At 43.3% G+C, this 23,853-nt stretch overlaps 1 pseudogene; it reads left to right on the top strand.

Moving 5' to 3' along the window:
- Positions 1-1,257: 1,257 nt before the first annotated feature.
- Positions 1,258-1,903, top strand: LOC104980619 (annotated as a pseudogene).
- Positions 1,904-23,853: the final 21,950 nt, after the last annotated feature.

The following is a 23,853-nucleotide window of genomic DNA, read 5'->3' on the forward strand; positions in this document are numbered from 1 at the left end:
ACCTCTCCTTTCAAGGCTGAAAATGAAGAAGTTATAAAAGAAAAGAGGTATTATTTAAAAATTAAATTTGACTATATATATGATCACATATGTCATATATATTTGATATGTGAGAGATATGTATATAAGACATATATAAGATTATGTAGTACATATAAAATCTATACAACCCAAATGTTCCTCGATGATAAATGGATAAATAAAATGTGATATACCATAGGATATTTTTATATATAATGTAACATTATAAATAATATATATTAAATTATATATATGTGTGTAATCTTTAGTATGGCAAAGATACTAAAAATAAAGTCATTGGGCAAAAAAATAGACCTTGAAGAAACAACTGTAACACTGATAACAGAGAAAGGATTCCTATCTTGTATCAGTCAGAGTCCAGTAGGAGTAGTTGTGTCAGTAGGAGGTGGGAAGCACACCCAAATTGAGTAGTATAAGGAGAGGTCTTCAAGGGACAGTATGGAGAGACTGTTTTCAAAGGTGTGAGCAGGGTTGAGGAAGCATACCCAGGGAGGTGCATGAGAGCTGGTATCAGAAAGGAATCATCTCTACCTAGGACCTGCGCCTAGTGGGAGGGGTAGGGAAAGCTTGGGAATAAATACTCCAGTCTCTCTTTCCTCCTGCCCAGTGACCTCCAGCTGTGCCTCCATTTGGCCAAACCCAACCAGAAGCTGAGGACTGCAAGCTCTTTAGAATCCCTATGGTGTGAGAGCCACAGAGCAGATGGAGAAAGGCAGACAGCATGGATCTGGAGGGGCAGATGGAAGATAGCCACCATGCAGATTGAAAGGAGAGAACATCCCAATAGAAAATTGGGTAAAGGGGATGATGAGGTAGCTAATGACTGAACAAATTAGGTGCCCCCCACCCCCCAAAAAAAGATTATGACGCTAGTAGTCAGGAAAACCTAAAGTCTATCTAGTAATACGATGTTTTTGTGTCTATCAGAGCTGTAATACCTACTGCTGATGGGAAAGTAGGGAAAGTCGTACTCACCTAGTGCTGGTAAAAACAGGAAGCGTGACTGCTGTTTGGAAAGCAGCAATTAAACTCTTGGGAATCTCTACCCCATAGAAATACAGACCTTCATAAGGAAAGACTTATGTGCCAAGAGTGTTATATAGAAGTGCGCTCGGCGGCCCCGCGGATCTGTCTCTTGCTTCAACAGTGCTTGGATGCAACAGACCCAGGGACGCCCCTTGCTCCAGCCTCGGACCACCCTCCAACCTTTTTTCCAGTCGCAACCTCCGGAGTCAGCTACTCAGCTGTCCGCGATCCCCGGGACCAGCCACCATTTTTTAACTCCTTATTATTACCAACCAATCATGAGCTCCCAGATTCGTCAGAATTATTCTACCGAGGTGGAAGCCCCCGTAAACCGCCTGGTTTACATGCAACTGCGGGCCTCCTTACACCTACCTCTCTATAGGCTTCTATTTCGACCGCGACGATGTGGCCCTGGAGGGTGTGGGTCAGTTTTTTCGCAAATTGGCCAAGGAGAAGCGCGAGGGCGCGGGGCGTCTCTTGAAACTGCAAAACCAGCGTGGCGGCCGCGCCCTCTTCCTGGACGTGCAGAAGCCATCTCAAGATGAGTAGGGTAAAACCCAGGACACTATGGAAGCCGCCCTTCTCGTAGAGAAGAACCTGAATCAAGCCCTGTTGGATCTGCATGGCCTGGCTTCTGCCCGCAGAGACCCCCACATCTGTGACTTCCTGGAGAACCACTTCCTAGATGAGGAAATGAAACTCATCAAGAAGATGGGTGACCACCTGACCAACCTCTGCAGGCTGGCTGGTCCCCAGGCTGGGTTGGGCGAGTATCTCTTCGAAAGGCTCACCCTCAAGCACGACTAGGAGCTTCTGGAGACCAGTGGCCATTGAAGAACCCACCTAACATCAGGGCTGCCTGAAGCCCCTCTCTGCAGCCACTAGGCAGCTTTTTAACACCCTGGAGCCTTTTCCCAAGCCTTGGATCAAATGGAAACAATAAAGCTTTTTGAAGCATAAAAAAAAAAAAAGAGTGTTATATAAATGCTGTCATACTTGCAATTGCTCAGCGTCTTTTTTTTAAGTTATCTTTTGACTGTGCTGGGTCTTAGTTGTGGTGTGCAGGGGCTTCTCTTTAGTGCACGGCTTCTCTTGTTGAAGTTTGGGGGTTCTCTTCTTGTGGCGCATGAGATCTAGAGTGCACAGGCCCAGGAGTTGTGCTTAGTGAGCTTAGTGGCCCTGTGGCATGTGGGATCTTATGCAACCAGGGATCGGAACCCACATCCCGTGCACTGGAAAGCAGATTCCTAACCACTGGACCACCAGGGAAGTCCCCATTATCTTTCGAACAGCCTTTCTCTGACGTTTGGGGAAATGCCCATGTTGGAGCTCCACCTTCTCAATTTAGGAATCTCAAAGTTGCTGCTGGAATGTGGCCATCCCAGCAGGCTCCACCAATCAGATACTCCTAGTGAGATTTGTCTTATTCTGTGCAAGTGCAGGAGGCAAAAAGGGAGCCCAGCTCTGGTGGCCACAGCACTAGGGGCTGTCTCTGAGGGGCTGAAAAGTGGAACTCTAGGTGAAGACTGACATAGGGTGGTGTGAGGGGAAGGCTTGGTGAGACCACAGCTGGTGAATTCATCAGACTATTCTGTGGTATAGTTTAGGGCTTCAATCCTAGAAACTGAGCCTCCAGGCCAAATAAGATGAGCTGCCATCACATCTTAGAACAGTACCTAACATTTTCTGCAACATTGCTCCCAGTGGTGAGAAACTGGAAGTGAGAAATGAACATCAGCAAGGCAACAACCAGATAAACTCATCCATCCACATAACAGAATATTAGACAGCCGTTAAAAAGAATGAATTAGGGCTACACTAGCTGACTTGGAAAGATATCTATGAATAATGTTGGGTGAAGAAGGCAAGGAGCAAAAAACTATAATATGATCCCATTTTTTAAAAAAGAAACAGTGACAAATAAACTCTGTATATGTAAATGTGCATACAGGTACATGCTTAGAATTGAATGAGTCTGTTTAGGATTGAATGGGTGAACAAAAACACAAGACACATACTAGGTTGTTGGCATGGAGTGTGGGGTGCTATGGTGAGGGGAGGAGACGGAAAAAGAGGAGTGAAATGAAAAAGGAAAGAAAGAAAACTGTATTGACTAAATGAAGTGTATTTCTGATCATTTTAAGGTATTCACATAAAATTATACATGTGTATATTTGTATGTTAAAGAAGGAAATGGCAACCCACTGCAATATTCTTGCCTGGGAAATCCCATGGACAGAGGAGCCTGAGGGGCTACAGTCCATGGTGTTGCATGAATCAGACACAACTTAGCGACTAAACCACCACCACCACCACCACATTTGTATGTATGTGTGTATGTATTGTGGGCATGTGCAAAACGAAATCAAATTTAAAAGATTTTTAAAGCAAAAAGTCACTGGTTATACAATTGGGACAGCCTGGTGACAGGGTGACCAGTTAGGAGGCTATGCCTTTTTTTTTTTTTTTTTTCCTTGGCCACACCGCACAGCAGGTAGGATTTTAGTTTCCTGACCAAGGACCAAAGCCACATCCCTTGCATTAGAAGTGTGGAGTGTTAACCACTGGACCACCAGACGCTGTGCTTTTTGATAAGCAAAGGGAGAGGATGGCTTGGACCAGAACCTGACAGTAAGCATAGAGACAAAAGGATGGACTTTGAAACACACCCAGCAGATAAATGGCCTAGACAGGGAATGGGTTGGTTTGTGATTTGGCAATAGAAAGAAAATCTTGGGCTTCCCTAGTGGCTCAGTGGTGTAGAATCCGCCTGCCAATGCAGGAAACATGGGTTCGATGCTTGATCTGGGAAACTCCCACATGCCACGGAGCAACTAAGCCCATGCGTCACAATTATTGAGCCTGTGAGCCTGGGAACCAGAAGTACTGAGACAGCTCACCCTAGAGCCTATGTTCCACTGCAAGAGAAGCCACCACAGTGGAAAGCCTGTGTACCATAACTAAAGAGTAGCCACCCCAACTGGAGAAAACCTGTGCTCAGCAAGACCTACCACCACCAATAAATTAAGAAAAAATAAATTATATATGAAGAAGATCCTCAGGTTGCTACTAACTGGGTGATCTTGAATTCCTCCATTCCCCAATCTGGACACTAGGTGATGATACCACCTGTTTCACAGAACTGTGGGGATGAAATGAAAGACCATATAAAATGCACATCACCCTCTTTCATTCCCAAGTAACTCAGCTAGGAAGCAGCCATCTAAAGACCAGAGCCTGTTTGAAAGGGTCTCATTGTCATCTTGAAGACCATATGCTCTAGGAGTTCACCCTGGGGAGGCTGAGGGCCTGGGATGCTCTGATCATGGAGGCAAGGAGGGGTTTGGAGAAGGCCCAGAGCATGATTGGAGATAGGGTCCCACTTTTTCTTTGTTACTACAGAGCCCAGATCACTCTGGGAGGAGCCTGAGCCAAGTGAGCTGGGCAGATAATGGAATTTCAAAAGAGGAGGGAGGGGACATTTCCATTAAAGAGTGCTCCTGGAAGGCTTTTGGGAGGAGGTGACTTGAAGGATGAGTGGAATTCAGACATGTAGCCATGGGCAAATTCTTTTTTTTTTTTTAACTTTTCTTTCTTTTTTTTTTTTTAAAAAGGACATTCTTCCCATTCTTAGAGGATCAACTCAAAGACTGCTTCCTGCTTACTAGATCCTGCTGGCTGGAATTATTCATGTTTTCCCAGCACCCTCATTGACAGAAGGTTATTAACAGTGCCCAATGTCTTCCTGTCTAGCTGAGAGGGTTGAACAGCTTGGGGACAAGGGTGGCATCTTCAGGGCTCTTACCCTAGTGCCAGGCAGCTTGCACCTCCACTTAGTATTCAAAAAGCTATGTGTTGAATGAAAGGAAGTGTAACCAATCATGTTTCGGGTAAAATCCACGTTTTTATTTTCCTCTGTTCAAGAACCCAGCAAACATTTCCCAGTTATTTTATTTCCCAAATCAGGCTATGAAAATGTGTTTCTCAGAAGTAAGAAACAGTAGTAGCCTGTGTATTAAGCCTTTACCGTATGTCAGGCACTTTACAAAGTGCTCCATAATCTTCATCCACGTAACCATCAAAACAGTTTAAGAAGAGGCTTTTTTTTTTTTTAATTTGTGCCCATTTCATACCTGGGGAAACTCCAAGATTTAGCAAGGCCAGCAATTTCTACAATACAGCACAGGAAAGGTCAGAACCCCAAACCCTCGAGTGCCATCCCTCACATACACATGGCACTCTGTATGTATGCTCACACATGAAGAGTTCTCAAATTTGTAAAATCAAAAAAAAAAAAAAAAATTTTGTAAAATCAGCATTTGGTCCTGATGGTCTTAGTCGCTAAGTAGTGTCCAACTCTTTTGTGACCCCATGGACTGTAGCCCACCAAGCTCCTCTGTCCATCAGATTTCCCAGGCTAGAATACCAAAGTGGGTTGCCATTTCCTTTTCCAGGGGATCTTCATGACCTAGGGTTTCAACTCATGTCTCCTGCATTGGCAGGTGGATTCTTTACCACTGAGCCACCAGGGAAGCCCCTGGTCCTGATGGCCTTAGACAGCACCTTGGGCCCTGACAAGCCATGGACTCAATCAATTCCATAAACATAAAGATGGTCATTTAAACTTTAGACCCAGGGAGTTTCCTGGTGTTCCAGAGGTTAAGACTCCATGTTTCTAGTACAGGGGGCATGAATTCAATCCCTGGTCAGGGAACTAAGATTCCACATGCTAAGCGGCAAAAAAAAAATTTAATTCAAAATGGAAAAAAAAAAAAAAGAAAAAACCTTGAAACCCGGATGATGCTCACCTGGCACTTGAGAAAACAGGCTTGGCAAGAATCTGTGACTGGTGCAAAACAGGGGCTCCTTGGTGGTGGAGCTGGGTGCCTGGCCCATCTTCTCTACTCACCAGTCTGTGCTCTTGTTCTCCATGCCTCAGCATGTTCTGGTCCAGCGCCCTGATTGTGGTCCACATGATGGCAACAGCTTCATGGCCTGCTGTACATCGCCTTTCAGGTCCCAGAGGAGATGGAGGTCATTCTTCATTGTTTCCCCCATTTGATCCCTTTTTTCTTTTTAAAGACTATTAAGTGCCATGTCTCAGGCTTCCCAGATGGCTTTGTGGGTAAAGAATCTGCCTGCAATGCAGGAGACAGGGGTTCAATCCCTGAGTGGGTATGATCCCTTGGAGGAGGACATGGTAACCCACTCCAGTTTTCTTGCCTGGAGAATCCCATGGACAGAGCCTGGAAGGCTACAGTTTATAGGATCACAAAGAGTCAGACACAACTGAAGTGACTGAGCAAGCAAGCGCCATGACTCAGACACTGCGCTAAGCAGTTTACACCCAACAGTGCTTTCACTTTCAGTAAAATCCCGTGAGGTAGGTGTTAACATTCTCATTGAATGCATGAGGCATTGAGGCCCGATTTCCTTAACTAGGGAGCAGAGGTGCTAGGATTTGATCTCAGGTCTGCTGCTGCTACTGCTGCTAGGTCGCTTCAGTCGTGTCTGACTCTGTGCGACCCCATAGATGGCAGCCCACCAGTCTCCCCCGTCCCTGGGATTCTCCATACAAGAACACTGGAGTGGGATACCATTTCCTTCTCCAATGCATGCAAGTGAAAAGTGAAAGTGAAGTCGCTCAGTCGTGTCCGACTCTTAGCGACCCCATGGACTGCAGCCTACCAGGCTTCTCCATCCATGGGATTTTCCAGGCAAGAGTACTGGAGTAGGTTGCCATTATCTGCCTGACCCAAAGCCCAACTTCTCCAAGCATGCACACAGCACCCAAGGCCACAGCTCTGCAGGGGGCTATGGAGGGGATGAGAATTGAAGGCCATCCACCAATGGGGCCTTGGAATTTAAACATCTGTTCCTTTGCCCAAAGGCTTTGGGGGCAAGACACTCTTCTTTGTGGCAACTCTAGGCTGTGGTGATGATTTTATGGGACAAGGACACTTTGAATGGGTGAGCAGAGAAGGACACAGCAATAGATGTAAAGGTTGCTAGCACTTAATAAATACACTGTTCCCTCTTTTCTCTCTCTTTTCCCTCTTTCCCTTTGATGATTAAGAGCCAGACTTTGAAGTCAGGCAGACCTAACTTAAAATGCTGGTTGAGCAACTGACTAGCTGTGTGGCCTCGGACAAGCCATTTAACCTCTCTGGGCTTCAGCTCCCTCATCTGCAAAATTGGGGACCCTTTTCTATGGGCCTCAGCTTCCCAGTTTGTACAGTGAGCATGTTTGACTAGGTCAGTGTTTCCCCAACCGTGGTACACCGGTAGTAAGCTGGACAATTTACATGGTATAAAGTGAACATGCATCATTTTAGGTTATGAGTAAATTTTAATGTATAAGAGGAAAAAATAAAACTCAGATACCAGACACATGACTTCATGGATGTTGTTTGGAACGTAGCTAAGTGAAAAGGTAATGATTTAAAGTAAATGCCATTAAATAAATAATAAATGGTGCTAGGAAGTGGCAGAAATTGAGAAGGTGGTCCTTGAATAGCCGGCCGTAGGGGAAATTGGGCCAGATGATCTGGCTCTGATTACATGGCTGCCCAGAGAAACGGTGGCTGTTGAGTGACTTGCCAGAGGGATCCCTTGTTCCCCATTATATTTCTAAGCGGCCAGGTTCCTGTAAAGCCCCACTGCCAGGAGTTTAGGGTAATGCCCTTTCAGTACACATTGCAAAAATGATATAAATAACTCATCCTGGGACTTCAAACACGCCACCTCAGATGTATGGTGGGAGATTACAGGTTCCTAAGATGCAGCCCCTCCATCATCCCCATGGCTTAGAGGCTTGCTGGAGAGTGGAGATCAATGCTTTGATTTTATGAGCAGCTGGGCCACGTGACCAGGCCCCAAATCCTTTGCTTTATGGGTTGTTTACACATTCCTGGTGAGAAACGGTTTACATTCTGGGCCCCAAGCACACTCCTAAATCAGCTGCCGGGTTCTTGCAGTTGGAGGTGAGAGAGATCTGTGTGTCGGTGGGCACCAGGAGGCAAAGGGGAAGACAAAGGCGGGCTAGAGGAGGGGCACCCCTCGGGGCCCCTGGGTTTCCTGCCAGTGGCACCTGGATCCCATTTCTGGATCAGTGGAGGGCACTGTGCAGGGCCTGACATGGGGAGGATCCTGAGGGTTGCAGGCGCACCGTGGCTCCAGGTTCATCAGGCTCCACTCTACGTGGGCACACATTAGTTCATGGGGCTCCCGCAGCAGCCCCGGGAGGTTGGAATTACTCTTATTTCCAGATAAGGAACCAGAGGCTCAGAGAACTGAAGCAGCTTGTTCCCTCTCTCATGGCTGGCAAGTATCCTGGAGGGATGCAATCCACTTTGACAGAGGCAAAGGCTGATGTCTCACCACTACTCCTTCTTGTCACTGGGGCTCCCTAGAAGTCACTTGGGCTGGAATTTAGGCAGTGGCTTGGAAGCGGAGGATTAGGTGATGACTCTTTCTGTCTGGGTTTTGCCCCTGACTTAGCTCAGTCATGGTCTGAGAATCCCACGTCACAGCGTTGACTATAAGGATCCAGTGCACAAGATCCCCGGAATGAAGTGGTGAAGCTCAGGGTACCCAATGGACCCTTGTTTGCTCCTTTTATCCCCATCCCTCCCTTCCCTGTCCTCATTCCCTGCTTTCTCTTCCTCATCCTGGCCCCCTTTCCCTTCTATCCCCTCACTCTAAGAGGGTCCTCCCTATGCCTTGGTTCTTCTTGTATCTCTCTCCTTGTGGTTTGCATCCCTTGGTCCCAGCTCTGCCCTTTGTAGCTGCCTGGGCTTCTCCTAGGATGGTGCTGTGATGTTGGGGATGGTCCTCAGTCACATCTTCTCCAAGCCACTCAACGCCTTCAGCAATTCTCCAACCCACATGGGCCGTAGCTCCCTCCTCAACCTGACTGCTGTTTTCTGAGGTCAGGGCAGAGAGATGACCCAAAGTTGGAGAGTGGACCTAGCAGCAGCCAGGTTAAGGAATCTTCTCCCTCTAGACTGAAAGGCATCTGGGTCTTGGGGAAAGCATACAGGCTCTGGGGTACATGGATTACAGCCCTGTTCTGACATTGGGTCATCTGCTTCAAGGCACTTAACCTCTGGAGCCTCCCTGTTCTCCTCTGTAAAGCAGAAGTAGTGAAGACAATGCACAGCGGGGCTTTCTGCTGTCCAGCAGCCTTCCACCTGGTGCCTCAGTTTCCTATAGGGCACCATTTCTCTTCCACCCTCAGCCCATATGGTTTAGAAGCAACTGCACCCTCTGCTCAGGGACTCAGCTACCCACACTTCCCCTCACCCTTCTCCTTAGTGATTGGTTCAGGGGTGTGCACGTGACCCAGTTCCAGCCAGTGAGAGTCAGCTTTGAGGGACAGCTGCTGTCTCTTTTTGGTAGGTGTAAAGCTGTGAGAATGTGGGCTACCAAATCACTTTTGTTGTTACACTATCATGAAGGAAAAGCTTATCTAAAAGTAGAGCAAACCCAGAGCAGAGCCAAGCCAGGAAATGGAGATATTGAGTGCCTACATTAAGCTGCACCTGAAGCCAACCTCTTTTGACTTTTCAGATACACAAGCCAATACATACTTTGTAGATTATTTACAAAAATGGGCACGTTTCCTAACCCCTCTCTTATCCATGTTCTTGTAACATGGCTTTGCGACAATTCCCTTCAAGAGGTAGAATCTTTCTCCCCATTCCTTGGATCTAGGTTAGTCTGGTGATTTGTGTTGGCCAACAGAACACGGCAGAAGTGACAGTGGGTCAGTTCCAAGCCCAAGCCTAAGGGGTCTTACGCGTTTATACTCACTGTCTTGGATCTATAAATCCCCTTGGGCTAGCCTGCAGAAGGAAAAGAAACAAGTGGAGAACAGCCCACTGTCCCAGCCAAGAGCATCCTGGACCAGCCTACGTCCTGCTGGCTGGAAATGCATGAGAAAGTCCAGCCAAGATCAGCAGAGCTGACCACCAAAGTTGAGCCTGGAGGGACCAGAAGACCCGCCCATTTAACTTATGAGCTGCTGCTGCTGGGGCTAAGTCGCGTCAGTCGTGTCCGACTCTGTGCAACCCCATAGATGGCAGCCCAACAGGCTCCCCTGTCCCTGGGATTCTCCAGGCAAGAATACTGGAGTGGGTTGCCATTTCCTTCTCCAATAACTTATGAGTAGTTAGTAATTATTTTAAGCATTGCATTTGGAGGCATTTTATTATGGAGCAATAGCTAAATAGGTTTATTTTATTTGCTTAAATTAATCCCAGTTGGTTTTTCTGTCATTTTTAATCAGAGAATTCCAAATGATACAACTATAATACCTATCTCACAGCACTGCTGCGAAGATTAGAAATGATATTGGCAGAGTATGAGTTCGGGCTCTATCTCCTGGCACTTGTCAAAGTGATTCATCTCACTGGCAGCAAGCACGGAACTCAGCCCTCAGAACTAGTGCTGTTGCCTACAAAGAGAAACCATTACCCACCATGCCTGCCATTGTGGGTGCATCTTTGAGATACGTGGGTGTTCTGTTTCTTCTGTATATACTTAATAAGTACATGCTTAATACTTAAAAGTATACTATATATTTAATAAGTATTTAGGGAGTCCCCTGTTATCTGAATATTCATTATCCAGGATCCCTAGAATTACAAGTTTGCAGAAGGAACCAACAGTGCTTTGAAACATGAAACAATTCACTAATGGAGCTGATACTTTAAAAAATTAGGCACCTTTCCCCATATGCCTCTTTAATACAGATTTCTATCTCCACCCATTACATCAACTCTTTCTCCCTGGTCTTTACAAAGACACAAAATAATAGTACAATTTGGTCATTGAGTGAAATTGTAAATATTTTTAAAAAATGTATATAGATTTTACAAAATCTGTGAAAATGATGGTGTTGAACTACCCAAATCCTTGCAGTGCTGTGGACAATGTGGGACACATCAGAGTTAGGTCAGTTAACACTGTAAAAGAGGAAATGACATTGGGGTTTCATAAGAGAACAGGCTGACTGCTAGAGGATTACTGGAAACCCTTTGGGAGATTGATAAACCCTTGAATATCTTTGCAATAATTATTTTCTTCAAAAATCATGCTGAGACTAAAGTAAAGTGAAAGACATTGTCATAAGACTTGATTAGGAAAAAACTGTGCCACCAGAGCTAAAACAAGCAGCACATGATTTCTTTGTTCATGCTAAGAATTAGCACATAGTCATAATTAATAAAAGTTCAATTAGGGACTTCCCTGGTGATCCAGTAGCTAAGATTTTGCCTTCAAATGCAGGGACTGAGGGTTCGATCCATGGTTCAGGAACTAAAATCGCACATGCCTTGTGGCCAAAATACCAAAACATTTCAAAATATCAATCAAACATATTTATGCAATGTTTTCTTTCATTTTCCAAGGTAAAGTCCCAGTCCCAGTCTCTCCCCCACAGACATACACACTTTGGTGTGAAATTTTGGCCCCCATATTCAGAAGATTCACTAAGGGACTCTTTCCTGTGTCACTTATTCTACACCCTTCTGTCTCCGAGAGGATGAAGAGGCCAAATCCTTGCCGGGCAAATGGAGCTGTGGGAGAGGCGAGCAGGGCACATGCAAGTGGTAGAGAAGGTTTCTCCCTGGCAGGTAGCCTCAGGAGGAGACCAAGGGACCCAGCTTTGTCTCCCTGTCTCTTGGAGGTGATCCCCTACATGCCTCTGAAGATGCAAATGACATGCTGCCTCACAGTCGAGCTGAATGGCTGTTTAAAAGTCTTCAATAGGGATTTCCCTGGTAGTCCAGTGGTTAAGACTCCATGCTCTGCGTGCCAAGGGCCCAGGTTCAACCCCTGGTCAGTAACTAAGATCCTGCAAACCATGCGGTGTGGTCAGGGACATGGGGAGTCTGGGGGAGTCTTAACAAGACTTCTCTATTTACATGATATTGTAAATCAATTATACTTCAGTCAACTATACCTATGATTCAGCAACTCCACTTCCTACCTGTATATGCCTGAGCAAAATACTTTGCTTCCCTAAACTTCAGTTTCCTTGTTTACAAAATGGGGATGAAAAATAATAATCACCTCTGAGAGTAGGATGAAGATTAAATGGGAGAGCAGGTGAAGAGGGGGTACCTGGGACCTGGCACAGAGTGAAACCACAGAAAAGGTCAGCCATGGCTGGTAGCACGTTTTTCACTGTAGCTTGTTTTTTGTTTAGCAACAAATTTTTGGTGATCACAAAAAATGTGTTTACTATTCAACAAATCTTTTTTACAAAACCCAAAATGCAAAAAAAAAAAAAAATTCCTATAATATGTTGGCCTTCTTTCTACATATATATACAGATGTATTAAAAAAAATTATGTCCATACCATGCATACCATGCCGACTTCCTTCCTTTCTCCAGTAGTGGATCGCACAGAGTTCCCAAAGGATTGTTTCTTAAATGCCCATTACAGTCCTGCTTTGCTGGAAAGGGGGAAAGGAAAACTGAACTGCATTGCAAAAACAGCGGCCCCTGTGGTGCCCTTTGGGGTAGTTGTCGGCCTCCCTCATTACAGGGCACGCAGCCCCTCCCAAGCCCTTCTTGGAGATATTGGTCACCCCACTCCGGTGAGAAGAGTCACCCCCACTCCAGTGCCCAGTCTCTTCTCACCCCTTCCCGCCTTACCTCCCAGCCACCCAACCCACTGCTCCTCCGCTCTGCCCCTTCCAGGTGTCAAATGGGGGAAATTTCAGTCTGGAGTGAATGTTTACAGCTTACTTGAAACCCTTAAAAATAAAAATTCATCATAAACTGACAGACCCTTAAATTTAACTGCACCAACAGTGCCACTCTCATATTTAAAGCTCCGCTTGAATGGGTGTTCTATCAAAACCACATGGGCTCCCACCTGGCTCTCTCCCTGCAACAACAACCAAATCCGAGGAAATGCTGGTGGGATGTTTATTTGGGCTGAAGGCACAGATCCTGCTGGCTCTGGGTTAACCTTTTTTCCAGGGACTTTCACGTTACTTGGTGGACAGCCCTGGGCCTTTGGTCTGAAGTTCTGAGTGTCATTGTCTGCATTCACACAAAGGAAACACGAAGAGGCGGAGTGAGCACTTGGCAATGTGGGCTTCAGCTTTGTTGGTTGGAATCTTGGTTCTATGAGTAACAAGCTGTGTGACCTTCAGAACCTTACCTAACCTCTCTGTGCCTTGGTTTCTCTATCTGTCAGATGGGAAGTGGTGACAATGAAAGTGAAAGTGAAGTTGCTCAGTCTTGTCTGATTCTGATTCTTTGCGACCCCATAGACTGTAGCCTACCAGGCTCCTCTGTCCATGGGATTTTCCAGGCAAGAATACTGGAGTGGGTTGCCATTTCCTTCTCCAGGGGATCTTCCCAACCCAGGGATCGAACCTGGGTCTCTTGCATTGCAGACAGATGCTTTACCGTCTGAGCCACCAGAGAAGCCTGACTTCCTTAATACAAACTCTAAGTGAGTTAGTTTCTGTAATGCGCAACAATATCTGGAATATAGTATGTCCTGAATAAATGTATGCGTGTGTGCTTATGTGTGATACTTTAGGTACAGAGGATAGAGTTAATATAATTCCTCACCATAGAATTGGACTCAGGATTGCCTTTGCCCCACAAAAAATACCACCCCAACATAGTAGAACATGTCCTTTATGGACCTGTGTGAAAATTTCACTAGACTCTACAGCTAGGAATGAAATGATCAGATAATATGAATGCATTCCTGCTTTGATGGGCTTCCCTGTTGACTCAGACGGTAAAAAACCCGCCTATAATACAGGAGACCCAAGTTTGATCCCTGGGCTGGAAAGATGCCCTGGAGAAGGGAATGGCTACCCACTCCAGAATTCTTGCCTGGAGAATTCCATGGACAGAGGAGCCTGGCAGGCTACAGTCCATGTGGTCACAAAGAATTGGACACGACTAAGCACTTGATTTGACTAAGAACCATAAACTGCCAACTCATACCTTTGGCCAATTTTCTATTAAGGGTTGTTTTTCTTGTCAATTATCAAGAACTCCTTTTATTCTTGCTAGATTTTGACCATGCGATTTATCTTCCTTCATTCTGTCATCTCTTTACATGAGATGTAAAGCTCTCTTTACAATCTCTTTACATCTATATTGTTCTCCATTTTAAAATTCTTTATTTTTATATATTTATATTCTTTTTCCATATGTTGCGTACTTTTTAGCTTTATATGACTTTTACTGAGTTATATACACAAAAAATGTGCAGACTTTAAATGTATAGTTGGGTGAGTTTGGACAAGTGTGTACACACATGTAAGACTACCGCATTAAAGATATAAAACATTTCCATCACCCCAGGAAGTTCTTTCTGGCCACTCAACCCCCACAAAGGCAAATACCATTCTCATGTTCATCACTGTAGCTTAGCTTCTTCCATTTCAGAACTTCATATAAATGGAATCACACATTTCATGGCTGGCTGCTTTCACTCAGTGTGTTTTTCAGATTTATTTATGTCATTGCATGTACCAGTAATGTGTGCTTTTTTATTACTGAATCATACAACATTATAAGAAATTGTTTGTCCACCAAATTACAGATGTCAGAACTGTTTCTAGCTTTTGGCTCTTATGTATAAAGCCACTATTAGCATTTGCATTCAAGCCTTTTGTATGTGTGTGTGTATGTTTATCTTTATATAAATATAAAATCTTTGTTATATAAAATACAATATTCTAACATATATATTCATTTCATTCTTAGAAATTATATTGCTGGCTCAAAGGGTAGGTGTATTTTACCTTCAAAAGAAACTGCAAAAGGGTTTCCTAAAGTGGTTTTACCATTTTACACTCCAGCCAGAAATGTAAGAGAGTTCCAGTTGTTCTATGTCTTCATCAATACTTAATATTGTCCGTGTTTTTAATTTTAACCATTCTGGTATATAGTATCTCATGTTGGCTTTAGTCTGCTTTTCCGTTGTGTCTAATAATTTTGAATGCCTTTTCATGTGCTTCTTGGCCATTTCTATATCTCTTTGTTCATAAAAAAGAACAAATTACTGATGCAATTTGTTTTGCAATGTCATTGCAATTAACATGCAATGACATAAATAAATCTGAAAAACACATTAAGTGAAAGAGGCCAGCCATAAAATGTGTGATTCCATCTGTATGAAGTTCTGTAATACGAGAAGTTATGATGAACATGAGAACATGACACTTTGTAGTGTCTACTCAAGTCTTTTGTCCTTTTCGTTTTAAATTAGATTGATTATCTTTTCATTGTTGAGTTACAAGAGTTCTTTATATACTTTGGGTGCAAGTCTTTTGTCAGATGTATACATATTGAAAATATTTTTTCCCACCTGTGGCTAATCTCTTCATTTACTAATGATATCTTTTGATGAACAAAAGTTTACATTTTTGATGAAGTCTAATTTATCAGTTTTTAATAGACAATTTTTTAAGAGCCATTTTAGGCTCACAGCAAAGCTGAGCTGAAAGTATGAGTGGAAAGTACAGACAGTACTGCCCCACCCAGGCATTGTCTTCTACCATGAACATCTCCTACCAGAATGGTGCATTTGTTACAATCTACATATTAATGATTATCACCTGATAGTTTACATTAGGGTTTACTCTGAATATTGTACATTCTGTTGATTTAGACAAATGTATAATGACATATAATGGTTTCTCAGAATAGTTTCATGGCCCTAAAAAATCTTCTGTGCTGTGTCTATTCATCCATCCTTCCCTCAAGTCCTGACAACCACTGATCTGTAATTTTACTATTTCCATAGTTTTGTGCTTTCCACAATGTCATGTAGTTGGAATCATGTGGTATGTAGCCTTTTCAGATTTGCTTCTTTCACTTAGTAATATGTATTTGTGTTTGTTCCATGTCTTTTTATGGCTTGATAGCTCATATCCTTTTCAGTGCTAATTGCATTGTCTGGATGTACCACAGTTTGTTTATCCATTATCTACTGAAGGACATCTTAGTTGATCCCAAGTTTTGACAATTATGGATGAAGCTGCTATAAACATCTGTGTGCATGTTTTTTGTGACGACATAGCTTTTTAATTCATTTGAGTAAATACCTGTGAGCACAATTATTGGATCATGGCTCAGATGGTAAAGAATCTGCCTGCAATGTGGGAGACCCAGGTTCGATCCCTGGGTTAGGAAGATCCCCTGGAGAAGGGAATAGCAACCCACTCTAGTATTCTTTCCTGAAAAATTCCATGGACAGAAGCTACGATCCCTGGGAATGCAAAGAGTCAGGCATGATGAGCGACTAACATACACACATGGTAAGAGCCTGTTTAGTTTTATAGGAAAAAGCCAAAGTGGTTGTAGCATTTTGCTTTCCCACCAACAGTGAATCCTTGCTGGCATTTGGTGGTGTTAGTGTTTTGGATTTTGACCACTCAAATAGATGTGTTGGTATCTCATTATTGCTTTAGTTTCCAATCCCCTACTGACATATGATGGTGAGCATTTTTTCATATGCTTATCTGTATATCTTTTTTGGTGAAGTATATTTTCAGGTCTTTGGCTCATCTTTTTAAAATCATGTTATTCATTTTCTCATTGTTGAGTTTCAAATGTTCTTTGTACATTTTGGATAATAGTTCTTTTTTTATTCAAAAATTCAGAATGATTTATTTTTAAGCATTATATTAATATGTATACTTATAAATGCACATATGACATATTTTATGTATGCGGATTAGATAGCTCTTTGAAAACATGTTATATACCTCCTGGAAAATTACTTTCTACAAAAATACAGTGTGAAAATTAACAGATCAATTTATGAGACTAAAGTTTTACATGGATACACAAAATTAGTATAGGTTTTCATAATCAGGAAGAGTATCCTTACTCTTTCCTAACTCTGACCTCCATCCTAGGGGATTATTGTGGGACAGAAGACTGTTGATTAATCAAGGGCAGTGCTTTAAGATACTGGTTCCCAGGTGGCTCAGATGGTAAAGAAACCACCTGCAACACAGGGGACCAGGGTTCAATGCCTGGATCGGGAAGATCCCCTGGAGAAGGGAATGGCTACCCACTTCAGTATTCTTGCCTGGAGAATACCATGGACAGAGGAGCCTGGCGGGCTACAGTCCACTGGGTTGCAAAGAGTTAGACACAACTGAGCGACTAGTATTTTCACTTTCACTTTCATAGCCATTAACAGTGTTGTGATAGTTTCAGGTGGACAGCAAAGGGACTCAGCCATACATGTACATGGATCCATTCTCCCCCAAATTCCCCTCCCATCCAGGCTGCCATATAGCACTGAGCAGAGTTCTCTGTGCTATACAGTAGGCCCTTGTTTGTTATCCATTTTAAATACAGCAGTGTGTACATGTCTATCCCAAACACCCTAACTATCCCTTCCCCCATTCTTCCCCCTGGCAGCCGTGTGTTCTCTAAGCCTGTTTTATAAATAAGTTCATTTGTATCATTTATTTTTAGATTACACATATAAGGGATATCATACAATATTTCTCTTTCTCTGTCTAACTTACTTCACTCAGGATGAAAATCTCTAGGTCTACCCATGTTGCTGCAAATTCTTTTTGATGACTGAGTAATATTCCATTGTGTGTATATGTGTGTGTGTATACTGCATCTTCTTTATCCATTCCTCTGGGACAGAGGATTTTGAAATATTCCATGCCCAGGAAAATCAGCTAGTTGGTTTGTTTTTGGCAACTACTGGATGCTGTGAAAGTGCTGCCCTCAACATGCCAACAAATTTGGAAAACTCAGCAGTGACCACAGGACTGGAAAAGGTCAGTTTTCATTCCAATCCCAAAGAAAGGCAATGCCAAAGAATGCTCAAACTACTGCACAATTGCACTCATCTCACACGCTGGTAAAGTAATGCTCAAAATTCTCCAAGCCAGACTTCAGCAATATGTGAACTGTGAACTTCCTGATGTTCAAGCTGGTTTTAGAAAAGGCAGAGGAACAAGAGATCAAATTGCCAACATCTGCTGGATCATGGAAAAAGCAAGAGAGTTCCAGAAAAACATCTATTTCTGCTTTATTGACTATGCCAAAGCCTTTGACTGTGTGGATCACAAGAAACTGTGGAAAATTCTGAAAGAGATGGGAATACCAGACCACCTGACCTGCCTCTTGAGAAATCTGTATGCAGGTCAGGAAGCAACAGTTAGAACTGGACATGGAACAACAGACTGGTTCCAAATAGGAAAAGGAGTACATCAAGGCTGTATACTGTCACCCTGCTTATTTAACTTATATGCAGAGTACATCATGAGAAACGCTTGACTGGAAGAAACACAAGCTAGAATCGAGATTGCCAGGAGAAATATCAATAACCTGAGATATGCAGATGACACCACCCTTATGGCAGAAAGTGAAGAGGAACTAAAAAGCCTCTTGATGAAAGTGAAAGTGGAGAGTGAAAAAGTTGACTTAAAGCTCAATATTCAGAAAACGAAGATCATGGCATCTGGTCCCATCACTTCATGGGAAATATATGGGGAAACAGTGGAAACAGTGTCAGACTTTATTTTTGTGGGCTCCCAGATCACTGCAGATAGTGACTGCAGCCATGAAATTAAAAAATGCTTAGTCCTTGGAAGGAAAGTTATGACCAACCTAGATGGCATATTCAAAAGCAGAGACATTACTTTGCCAACAAAGGTTCGTCTGGTCAAGGCTATGGTTTTTCCTGTGGTCATGTATGGATGTGAGAGTTGGACTGTGAAGAAGGCTGAGCACCGAAGAATTGATGCTTTTGAACTGTGGTGTTGGAGAAGACTCTTGAGAGTCCCTTAGACTGCAAGGAGATCCAACCAGTCCATTCTGAAGGAGATCAGCCCTGGGTGTTCTTTGGAAGGAATGATGCTAAAGCTGAAACTCCAGTACTTTGGCCACCTCATTCGAAGAGTTGACTCCCTGGAAAAGACTCTGATGCTGGGAGGGATTGGGGGCAGGAGGAGAAGGGGACGACAGAGGATGAGATGGCTGGATGGCATCACTGACTCGATGGACGTTGAGTCTGGGTGAACTCCAGGAGTTGGTGATGAACAGGGAGGCCTGGCATGCTGCGATTCATGGGGTTGCAAAGAGTAGAACACGACTGAGCTACTGAACTGAACTGAACTGGCCTCTATGATAGGTCAGCAGCACTTAAAACTGTCCTTTCTTGTCTCTAGGGAAGAGGTCTGTGTCCTGGGTACCCTTTCCAGTCCTAGAAGGAGTAGATTGTCTGCTTCAGATAAGGCCAGCTGGAGAAAACTATCTCTGTATTATTTTCTCTGAAGTATAAAGCAAAGTTGGGCAAAAGTAGAGTAGTAATTTAAAAACCACCTCCAGCATGGTCTGATGGACTGATCACTAGGTTATCAGCTCTGAGGTCTCACACAGGATTCAAAATTTGGCTCCAATATACATTGGCTGTGTGATCTTTACATTCTCAATTTCTTTGTGATTTTGTTTCCACATCAATCATTGAGAGATTATGCTCTGAGCCACAGAAAACCTTTTGTTAGATCCTAGCCATCTTCTTCAGGCTGGAGAAATGAGTGGATAATAGTTCTTTATCAGATATCTCTCTTGCAATTATTTTCTTCTAGTCCATGGCTTGTCTTCTCATTCTCTTTGTAAATCCTATGTAGTGAGATCTCTCCAAGAGATATTTGTCTACCCCAAGGTTGAAAATATTCTCCTGTCTGTTCCTAGAGGCTTTATAATTTTAGCTTCTACAAGTAGCTCTTTGATTCATCTGGAATTGATTTGGGGTATAATATGAGGTAGGGATTGAGATTCATTTTTTCCCTCCCAGATGTCTCATTGTTCCAGCACAATATGTTGAAAAGTCTTTTCTTTCCCCATTGAATTACCTTGGAACTTTTGTTGAAAATCAGTTGGCCCTATATAGGTGTAGATGTTTCTGTAGACTGTTCTGTTTCATTCATCTGTATATCTATTCTTTTTTTTTTTTTTTTTTTTTTTTTTTTTTCTATTCTTGATTATTGTGGTTTTACTGTAAGTCTTGAAATCAAGTAGGATAAGTCCTTCAACCTTGTTCAAAATTGATTTGAGTATTTGAGGTTTACATTTCCATATAAAATTTAGACTTAATTTGTACTTTAGAGAAACCCTCCTGTAACTTTGAGATTGTGTTGGATCTATACATACATTTGGAAATAATTAATATCTCAACAATATTGAGCTCTGCAATTTATAAACATGGTATAACTCTCCCTTTGTTCAGGTTTTTTTTATTTCTTTTTTGTAGCTTTTAGTATGGCGGTATTCCACATCTTTTGATACATTTATTCCTAAAAATTTATATGTTTTAGAACTATTATAAATATTATTTTTTACTTAAAAATTTTAAACTATTTGTATTTATGGCTGCACTGGGTCTTGACTGCAGCACACGGGCTCTTCCTTCTCCTCATATAGGCCCTGTTAACCTTCTCAGTGGCTCTACCCGTCCTCCACCCTTTTCTAACTGGACAGTTCCAAGCTTCCCTCACTCCCATGTCAGTCATTCCACAACATTCAACAAATATGTGTTGAACACATACTAAACTCCAAGTTCTGGAGACACACTGATGAACAAAACAGAGCTTTGTGCTTGCAGAGCTTGTATTCTAGTGGAGAGATACAGATAATAAATGTAACAAGTAAATTATACAGCATGTTAAAAGATGACAAGTATAAAACTAGAATGGTGTTTTTCTTTCTGGCTTACTTCACTCTGTGTAATGAATCACCAGTCCAGGTTCGATGCAGGATACAGGATTCTTGGGGCTGGTGCACTGGGGTGACCCAGAGGGATGGTACGGGGAGGGAGGTGGGAGGGGGATCAGGATCAGGAACACGTGTACACCCTTGGCGGATTCATGTTGATGTATGGCAAAACCAATACAATATTGTAAAGTAATTAGCCTTCAATTAAAATAAATAAATTTAAATTAAAAAAAAAAAACTAGAATGGGTTGATGGGGATTAGGAGTAGGGAGTGAAAGATGGGGGAGACAGTTGGCAGTTTAGGTCAAAATAGGTCTTACTGAGCACACTTGAGTAGACTTGATGGAAGTGAAGGATGAAGGGGGGAAAGCATTCCAGGCAGGGGGACCAGCAAAGGCCCTAAAGCAGGAATTATCTTGGTGTATTATAGCAACCCTTTCCAGTATTCTTGCCTGGAAAATCCGATGGACGGAGGAACCTGGTAGGCTACAGTCCATGGGGTCGCAAAGAGCAGGACCCGACTGAGTGACTTCACTTTCCCTTTCTATCAAAGAAGGGAAAGGTCGGTGTGGCTGGAGCAGAGTGAGTACTGGAGAAAAATGAGATGAGGTCAAGGGGCGGATGAAAGATTGTGCAGGAACTGGTGAGGTTTTGTAAGGAATTTGGCTTTTATTCTTCTTTGGAAGATTTTGAGCAAAGGAGTATCAGGGTTTGAGGTGTAATTTATAAGAGTCGCTGACTGTGATCACAGACTCTAGAAGATAGGAGATCACCCAGAAGTCTATAGTAGAAATACAGAAGAGTGACAGTGGTTCACAGCAGGGGCTAGCCATGGAGGTGGCACTAAACAGTCAGAGACTATCTGAAGGGCAGTCAATGCTTTCATGGGAGTGGGGAGAGTATCTTCTTCCAGGCCTTTAGATTCAGTTTCTGACTCTCCCCAACTGCTCTATGCCCTGGGAGGCTGAGATCTATGAACTCCATCAAGAGTTTTCTTTGCTCTGCTTTCCACTGGGTTTGGCCAGAGGAGTTTCCCATTAAGTTTAGCCAAAAACAGTACTGGCAAGGGATCTGAGGGAAGGAGGAGAGTGAGGTTGGGGTACATTTCCTCGACTTCCTCCTTTCAGGCTTGGCTGAGCCCTCTACCAAGGGCACAGCTCTAATCAGGCAGTGCACTCAGAAAAGCTACTCCTTAGGGGTGGATAATGGCTCCTCCCCTTGCCCATTAGACCTGAGTGGTGACCACCCCCTGCTCTTGCCAGCCCCAGGGTACTATGCTATAACTGGTAGCATTTTTCTTAACTCTGCCTATAAATCTGTGGATAGTTCCTTTATTAAATTCCCCTCAAAACAACCACTCTGCGTGTGCCCCCTGTTTCCTTCAGGTACCTGATTGACAGATTGGATGCCAGTCATGAATGAAAAGAATGGTTCCTTTGGCTGCAAGACCCAAGGTTAATCAGGACCTCTTCTGAACAACTCTGTGCCTCAAACCTGATTCCCCTTGGAAGTACCTGAACTGTGCAGAACTTCTAAACAGTGGAAGGTAAGAGTAAACACAGCCATTTTCTCCCACCCTCAGGCCTTCCAGATGAAACCTGGTATAGAAAAAAAACACTGGAGTGGACATTAGGAAGCTCCCTGGTCTGGTCTCTTCAGAATAACTACCTGAACAACCATTAGCAAATCCCTTGAGTGAGCCAATCCTCAGTTTCCTCATCTGAAAAACCGGTAACAATGAAACCTAACTCAGAGACTTGTGGGGGAAGATCAGATAACAGTGCTGGACTCAACACCCTGTGATCTGCTGTGTGGGCTTGGGAGCTAGAGGCCGTGACTTGTGTTACAGCCTTGTGGTTATTAAGCCGCACGACATTGAGGAAGTTGCTGAGCCTCAGTTGCTTCATCTGTAAAATGAAAATGTTAATAGCACATCCTCCTGTGCAGGGGTATAGAACTTACATGAAATGAGAGCCTGCTTAGCAAGTGAGTATTCAGTGTTAAGTAGTCAACAAATATTAGATTGTTTCCTTCTCCCCTTCTGGAAATGAGAGAATTGAACTCAACATAAAACACATACAATAACTTTCTTTGCTGATGCTAAATCTAGGGGTAGGAGTTAAAAATTTTATTATGCAGCTTTTCAAAATTATACAAAAATGTGTACATGCTAGAACAAACATCCATCTCCCCACTACCAGGTTGAAAAATCAGCTTTACCAAGGTAGTTTGTATATTTCATATAATGATTTTCAGTGTTTTAACATTTTGAATAATTGGTGTCATATTATGAATTCACCTGTAACTTGGTTTTTTGTTTCCCCCCAACAATGTCTCTGAGGTTGTCCATTTCACTACTGTGTGATGTCACATTGTATGAATTTGCCACAGTTTATTCATCCATTCTCCCATGGATGGACATATACATTGTTTCCAACTTTGGAGATTACAAACAATGCTGCTCTGAACATCAAGATAACTGGTCCTGTGTTCACATACACCTTTCCAAGTCTGAGTTTGTGACTCAGATGCTGGTATGAGTTCCATTTCAGATGGGGGAAGTAAAGGGAGACTGTACTAAAGTTGGGAGTGGGAGGAGTCAGGGAGCTGAATCTTATTTAACAGGTTCTGAGGCTTTGTAAGGCTGATGCTGAGGCTGAAACTCCAATACTTTGGCCACCTCATTCGAAGAGTTTACTCATTGGAAAAGACCCTGATGCTGGGAGGGATTAGGGGCAGGAGGAGAAGGGGACGACAGAGGATGAGATGGCTGGATAGCATCACCGACTCGATGCACACGAGTTTGGGTGAACTCTGGGAGCTGGTGATGTACAGGGAGGCCTGGCGTGATGCAATTCATGGGGTCTCAAAGAGTCGGACATGACTGAGCGACTGAACTGAACTGAACTGAGGCTTTGTAAGTAACAGCTCTTAGATTTTGAAGATTTAAGTGTAAATGAATCAGAGCCATATGGATTACATTTGCCCTGAAGGGCACAGGATTTAGAGGGTGAAAGCAGTGCTTCAGGGCGAAGGTGCAG

The sequence above is a fragment of the Bison bison genome, unplaced genomic scaffold, assembly GCF_000754665.1.
Source record: "Bison bison bison isolate TAMUID 2011002044 unplaced genomic scaffold, Bison_UMD1.0 scf7180017864505, whole genome shotgun sequence".
NCBI classification, from domain to species: domain Eukaryota; kingdom Metazoa; phylum Chordata; class Mammalia; order Artiodactyla; family Bovidae; genus Bison; species Bison bison.